The 7,585-nt window shown below is 40.6% G+C and overlaps 1 pseudogene; it reads left to right on the top strand.

Annotated features, from left to right (window-relative positions):
• The first annotated feature begins 330 nt into the window (after positions 1–330).
• LOC108293731 lies at positions 331–931 on the top strand (annotated as a pseudogene).
• Positions 932–7,585: the final 6,654 nt, after the last annotated feature.

Below are 7,585 nucleotides of genomic sequence, written 5' to 3'. Positions count from 1 at the left end.
ATACATTTAATCTGCTGATGAATGAGCATTGGATCAAAAAGGAAATCAAGATAAAAATTTAAAAAATTATTGAATGACAATAATGGCACAATCTATTAAAATCTCTGGGATACATCAAAGGTGGCACTAAGAGGAAAGTTCATAGCCCTAAATGCCTACCCAAGAAGACTGAAATAGTACAAACTGACATACTAAGGTCACACTTCGAGGAACTAGAGAAACAAGACCAAACCAAACCCAAACCCAGCAGAAGAAAGGAAATAACCAAGATCAGAGCAGAACTACATGAAATTGAAAAAAAAAAAACACAAAGCGCCGTGCAGCTGTGGTCCCCATAGAGCTGCCGTAGTGGACCCAGCGCAGTCAGGAGCCACCCGGATGAGCTCAGTCTGGGCCCACCACTGGGCATGGTTGCTAGCGCTCAGCTTCGTGTTTGGGTGCAATGTTCTTAGGATCCTCCTCCTATCCTTCTCATCTTTCATGTCCAGGGTGCTGCAGAAGGATGTGGGGGAGTCACAGATGAGAGTGGAGATCAAGGACATGAAGCAGGCACTCTCCATGGTCAACATGATGGACGAGTTTGCCAGATATGCCAGGCTGGAAAGAAAGATCAACAAGATGACAGATAAGCTCAAAACTCAGATGAAAGCTTGGACAGCTCTATTACGCAAGATAAAATGGGTGATAAGTGTCGCTTTCTACATTTTGCAGGCTGACCTGATGATCTCACTCATTTGGAAGTACTCATTATTCTGTCCCTGCGGCTGTGTTGCCGAGTAAATGGATAACCCCGCTAGACTGCCTGGGTAGTCTTTCCTACTAGAGTAGCAGGTGGTGTTGGAATTACCTGCTGGATTTTAGTCTGTAACAAAGTTGTGGCTGTCGTGCTTCATCCCTTCAGCTGAACAGGAAGGTGGATACAGCTATGAGAGTTGTAACAATGAATTTTCTTGTATAGTTTAAAAATCTGATTTATACTCTTTTGTTTTTTAAGAAACAAAAGTGCACAGTTTAGATTTTTATTGTTGTTGTTGTTGAGTATGTTTGTTCTTGGACTTTATGAGAGATCTTATAAGAATCATGATTTTCTACACTTGTCTTTGAGCCAAGAAAGTCTGGTTTATGACATGTTGTATCAATGAACACTGTCCTAGGTCACCACGAAATGTGAAACATTTAGGGGCAACTCCGTGCTGTCACTTGTGATTTGCACTCTTGCATATTTTGGTCATATTGTCAGCTAGAAAGTCAACATTTTCTTTCAGCTAGAATGTCAAAATTAAGTTTTCTGAAGACTTAGCATCATTTTTAATCCAGTTCAAAAGTGACTTAATTTTAATACCACTACCAGGAATTTGAAAATTTCTTCTTTAATCACATTAAATACAACTAAAAGAAGAACACTAATTAATATTGCTTGGGCTTTTTCTCCCTTTATTTAAAATGTCATTTGTTGAGCAAGAGTTGTATAGTATTATCTACTTACTTGAGGCTGTTGCCTTTTCATTACAGTGTTTTATAAATATATTCATGAGACCATAATGCATTGTTTTAGGCTCAAATTGTGTTTTGTATTTAAAGCACTTTGAATGAAGTGTGTTTTATAAGTATTTAATATTTATGCTCTTTAGAATGGAACACAGAAAACAAACCTTATAAGGCCTGATTGCATTAACTTGAACCAATAACCTGTGTGGCCCACAAAGCATAATTCTGCTAAATGTCTTTTAAAACACTTTTTTCAGGGGAACAAGGTGGCTGAATAGACACAACTCTGGTGCACAGCATCCAGCAAGAGAGACGCAGAAATCGAGACATCTCCTAGCTCCAACCAAGGTACCAGGTGCATTTCAACGGGTCTAGTTGGACGGTGAGAAAGCCCAGGCAGAGCAGACCGCGGTGGGGAGGGGTGCGACTTCACCCAGAAAATGCATCTTACTGGTGAGTTGGAGGCTCCCCTTCTGCCACCCTGGTCCAGATACAGCGCTTCCCCCAAAACCTCAGCAATACACAGAACAGGGGATCTTTGCCAGTCAAGCGCCAGGAATTACAAGAGCAGAGTTGAATAATAATCCGGGATGGTGTCCCAGATTGTCGCATAGATCTAAGCAAACGCATAAGCCCATAAACTGGCCGGGAGAGCCTGTGGACCGAGCTATCACCTCCTCCCCCTGCCCAGACAAAGAGAGAGCTGAAAGCAGGGAGACAGATGATGTAACCATGTGGGTCCCTACCCTCCCCCACAAACCCCAGAGGGCTGAAGCACTAACTCTGGCGGGTTGTGTAGCCAGTGCCTCAGTCTGAGCTGAACCCTGAATGATCCAGCTCCATGGAGGAAACGCCAATCCACCATTAAAGAGGCGGGGCTAGCCTTCATGTTTTAACAAAAAACACAGGAAGCCTATGTAGCAACTGGACAGTGTTCTTGACCACCCAGCACTGCCTCTAGGTCAGCAGAAGAGGCAAGCCTAACCTCCCAGTGTAAACAAAAATGACACAGGAAGCCTACCTGGTAACCTGAAGGAGTCCCTGGAAACCCAGTAGCTCCTCCACAGGCAGACAAGCGACCTCATCGAGCAGCTCCGTGAGATCAGAGCCAGGTAAATCCATGAAGATGGGAAAAAACCAGCGCAAAAAAGATGAAACCATCAAAGACCAGAACGCCTCTTCTCCTTCAAGGGATCACAACTCCTCATCAACAGGGGATCACAACATGACCGAGAAAGAGTGCAACGAATTGAAAGAAGCTGGCTTCAGGAGGTGAGTAATAAGAAACTTTTCAGAGCTAAAGGAACACATTCTAACCCAGTGCAAAGAAACTAAAAACCTTGAAAAAAGATTAGATGAAATGCTAACTAGAATAACCAGCTTAGAGAAGAACATAAATGACTTGGTGGAGTTGAAAAACATAGCACGAGAATTTTGTGAAGCATACACAAGTTTTAATAGGTGAATTGATCAAGCAGAAGAAAGGATATCAGAGATTGAAGATCGACTCAATGAAATAAAATGAGAATGCAAGACAAGAGAAAAAAGGGGGAAAAAGAAATGAACAAAGCCTCCAAGAAATATGGGATTATGTGAAAAGACCTAACCTGCGCTTCATCGGTGTACCTGAATGTGATGGGGAGAATGAATCCAAGCTGGAAAACGTGCTCCAGGGTATTATCCAGGAGAACTTCCCCAACCTAGCAAGGCAGGCCAACATTCAAATCCAAGAAACACAGAGAACTTCACAAAAATAATCCTCAAGAAGAGCAACCCCAAGGCACATAATCATCAGATTCACCAGGGAACAAATTAAGGAAGAAATGCGAAGGGCAGCCAGAGAGAAAGTTCGGGTCACCCACGGAGGGAAGCCAATCAGACTCACAGTGGATCTCTCAGCAGAAACCCTACAAGCCAGAAGAGAGTGGGGGCCAAAATTCAACATCCTTATAGAGAAGAACTTTCAACCCAGAATCTCATATCCAGCCAAACTAAGCTTCATAAGTGAAGGAGAAATAAAATCCATTACAGACAAGCAATTACTGAAAGATTTTGTCACCACCAGACCTGCCTTACAAGAGCTCCTGAAAGAAACACTAAACATGGTAAGGAACAAGTACCAGTCACTGTAAAAGCACACCAAATGGCAAAGACCAAAAATGCAATGAAGAAATGGAGTCAACTAACAGTCAAGAAAACCAGCCAGTAACAAAATGGCAGGATCAAATTCACACATAACAATATTAACATTGAATGTAAATGGCCTAACCACCCCAATCAAAAGACACAGACTGGCAAACTGGATAAAAAGTCAAGACCCATTGGTGTGCTGTATTCAGGAAACCCATCTCATGTAAAAAGACACACATAGACTCAAAATAAAGGGATAGAAGATTTACCAAGCAAATGGAGAACAAAAAAAAAGCAGGAGTTGCAATCCTAGTCTGTGATAAAACAGACTTCAAACCAACAAAGATCAAAAGAGACAAAGAAGGGCATTACATAATGGTAAAAGAATCAATCCAACAAGAACTAACTATCCTAAATATATACGCACCCAACACAGGAGCACCCAGATACATAAAGCAAGTTCTTAATGACCTAAAAGGAGATTTAGACTCCCATGCAATAATAGTGGGAGACTTCAACACTCCACTGTCAATATTAGACAGATCAATGAGACAGAAAATTAACAAGGACATCCAGGACTTGAATGCAGAGCTGGACCAAGCAGGCCTAATAGACATATACAGAATGCTCCACCCCAAATCCACAGAATATACATTCTTCTCAGCACCACATCACACTTACTCTAAAATTGACCACATAATTGAAAGCAAATCACTCCTCAGCAAATGCAAAAGAACAGAAATCATAACAAACAGTCTCTCAGACCACAGAGCAATCAGATTAGAACTCAGGATTAAGAAACTTACTCAAATCCGCACAACTACTTGGAAACTGAACAACTTGCTTCTGAGTGCTGACTGGATAAACAATGAAATGAAGGCAGAAATAAAGATAATCTTCAAAACCAATCAGAATGAAAACCCAACTTACCAGCATCTCTGGGACACTTTTAAAGCAGTGTTGAGAGGGAAATTTATAGCAATAAACACCCATATGAGAAACAGGGAAAGATCTAAAATTGATACCCTATCATCAAAATTGAAAGAGCTAGAGGAGCAAGATCAAAAAAACTGAAAAGCTAGCAGAGGACAAGAAATAACTAATATCAGAGCAGAACTGAAGGAGATAGAAACACAAAAAACCCTTCAAAAAATCAATAAAGCTAGAAGCTGGTTTTTCAAAAAGATCAACAAAATAGACCACTAGCCAGACTAATAAAAAAGAAAAGAGAGAAGAATCAAATAGTTGCAATAAAAAATGATAAATGGATATCACCAATGATTCCACAGAAATACAAACTACCATCAGAGATTACTACTAACAGCTCTATGCACATAAACCAGTAAACCTGGAAGAAATGGATAAATTCCTGGACACTTGCACACTAGAAAGACTAAGCCAGGAAGAAGTTGAAACCCTGAATAGACCAATAACAAGGGCTCAAGTTGAGGCAGCAATCAATAGCTACCAACGAAAAAGAGTCCAGGTCCAGATGGGTTCACAACCGAATTCTACCAGACGTACAAAGAAGAGCTGGTTCCATTCCTTCTGAAACTATACCAAACAATACAAAAAGAGGGAATCCTCCCTAACTCATTCTGTGAGACCAACATAATCCTGATACCAAAATGAGGCAGAGACTCAACAAAAAAAGAAAACTTCAGGCCTATATCCATGATGAATATCAACACAAAAACCTTCAATAAAATACAGGCAAACCGACTGCAACAGCACATCAAAAAGCTTATTCATCACGATCAAGTAGGCTTCATCCTGGGGATGCAAGGCTGGTTCAACATACGCAAGTCCATAAATGTAATCCATCACATAAACAGAACCAAAGACAAAAACCACATGGTTATCTCAATAGATGCAGAGAAGGCCTTTGATAAAATTCAACAGCCCTTCATGCTAAAAACTTTCAATAAACTAGGTATCGATGGAATGTATCATAAAATAAAAGCTATTTATGACAAACCTACAGCCAATATCATACTGAATGGGAAAAAGCTGGAAGCATTCCCTTTGAAATCTGGCACTAGACAAGGATGCCCTCTCTCACCACTCCTATTCAATATAGTATTGGATGTTCTAGCCAGAGCAATCAGGCAAGAAAAAGAAATAAAGGGTATTCAGTTAGGAAAGGAGGAAGTCAAACTGTTTCTATTTGCAGATGACATGATTGTATATTTAGAAGACCCCATCATCTCAGTCCAAAATCTCCTTAAACTGATAAGCAACTTCAGCAGTCTCAGGATACAAAATCATTGTGCAGAAATTACAAGCATTCCTATACACCAATAACAGACAAACAGAGAGCCGATTCAAGAGCAAACTCCCATTCACAATTGCTATAAAGAGAATAAAATACCTAGGAATACAACTAACAAAGGATGTGAAGGACCTCTTCAAGGAGAACCACAAACCACTGCTCAACAAAATAAGAGAGGACACAAACAGATGGAGAAACATTCCATGCTCATGGTCAGGAAGAATCAATATCATGAAAATGGCCATACTGCCCAAAATAATTTATAGATTCAACCACCTCGGTTTGTGTAAGTGCACTCCATGATGTTTGCACAACAATGAAACCTCTTAATGATGCATTTCCCAGAACATATTCCCATCATTAAGCAATGCGTAAATGTATTGCATACTTGACATTTGCTAAGAGAGTAGATGTTAAATATTCTTACCACATACAAAAAGGTAACTATGTGACGTAATGGATATGTCAATTAGCTTGATTGTAATCATTTCATGATATGTATGTGCATTAAATCATCATGTAGTACACCTTAAATGTATATGTTTTTTATTTGTCAATCATATCTCTCTAAAGCTGGAAAAAAAATTTTCATATTCTCTTTTAAACCTATACTGCATAATTCATTTGGGGAGGTTTTGTGTGTTTATGGGAGCTCATGCAGATTATGGGGAGGGCTTTTGTTTATTTTTTTCCATGCTTGAAAGATTTCCACAGCCTGCAGCTACTAACACACTGAGCTACTTGCTACTCAAAATAACCAACCTGGGCCAGGCGCAGTGGCTGAGGCCTGGAATCCCAGCACTTTGGGAGGCCGAGGCAGGTGTATCACAAGGTCCAGAGTTTGAGACCATCCTGGCCAACATGGTGAAACCCTATCTCTACTGAAAAATACAAAAATTAGCTGGGCATGGTAGTGTGTGCCTGTAGTCCCAGCTACTTGGGAGGCTGAGGCAGGAGAATCACCTGAACTCAGGAGGCAGAGGCTGCAGTGAGCAGAGATCACACCACTGCACTCCAGCCTGGAGACAGAATGAGACTCCATCTCAAAATAAATAAATAAATAAATAAAAATAACCAACATATATTTTCCCACTCTGGGCAGGAGGCACTGACCCACTTCTAAATCCTACCGGTGTTCCAGGGTCCAGATCAATGCCACTTCCTGTGTGCATTGCTCCTCTCATCGCCCCTGCCTCGGGTCTTTGGCATTTGCATGACTCTAGGCATTATTGCTTTCTAGCTTGGATAACGGATATTGATGTTCTGTTTCTGCACAAAGAGCACAATCAGGCTTACACTACCTAAGCCAGAGAATGCATACCACTAAACAGATTCTGTTTAGCTTGCCCCACAAAATAAAATTATTTAATTAGTTGCAAACATTGAGAAATTTTACAAAAAAACCTCTCTAGTCTTTTGGCTTCTCTTGGAAAATCGGAAGATCTGGCATCTCAAGACTCACACTCCTTTAAGAGATACAATGAGCAGAAACCTACTCCTCATTGAATGAGGACTCACCCTCTTCATTTCACTTGAATTCCCATCTGCAGGCATTTGAATGTGCTACTGCTTATTTTAGGCCGTGCTTGGCACAAGATGCCCAAACTCATTGTGGAATGAACCACACAACCAACAAAGCAAGCATGTTTTCTCACTTACCAAGTTGTCTTATTTATTTCTGGAAACTTCCCCATT

Source organism: Cebus imitator, unplaced genomic scaffold (genome assembly GCF_001604975.1).
Source record: "Cebus imitator isolate Cc_AM_T3 unplaced genomic scaffold, Cebus_imitator-1.0 Scaffold545, whole genome shotgun sequence".
Taxonomy (NCBI): Eukaryota; Metazoa; Chordata; class Mammalia; order Primates; family Cebidae; genus Cebus; species Cebus imitator.
Note: the sequence above shows the minus strand (reverse complement) of the source record. Positions and strands in the feature narration are given on the sequence as shown.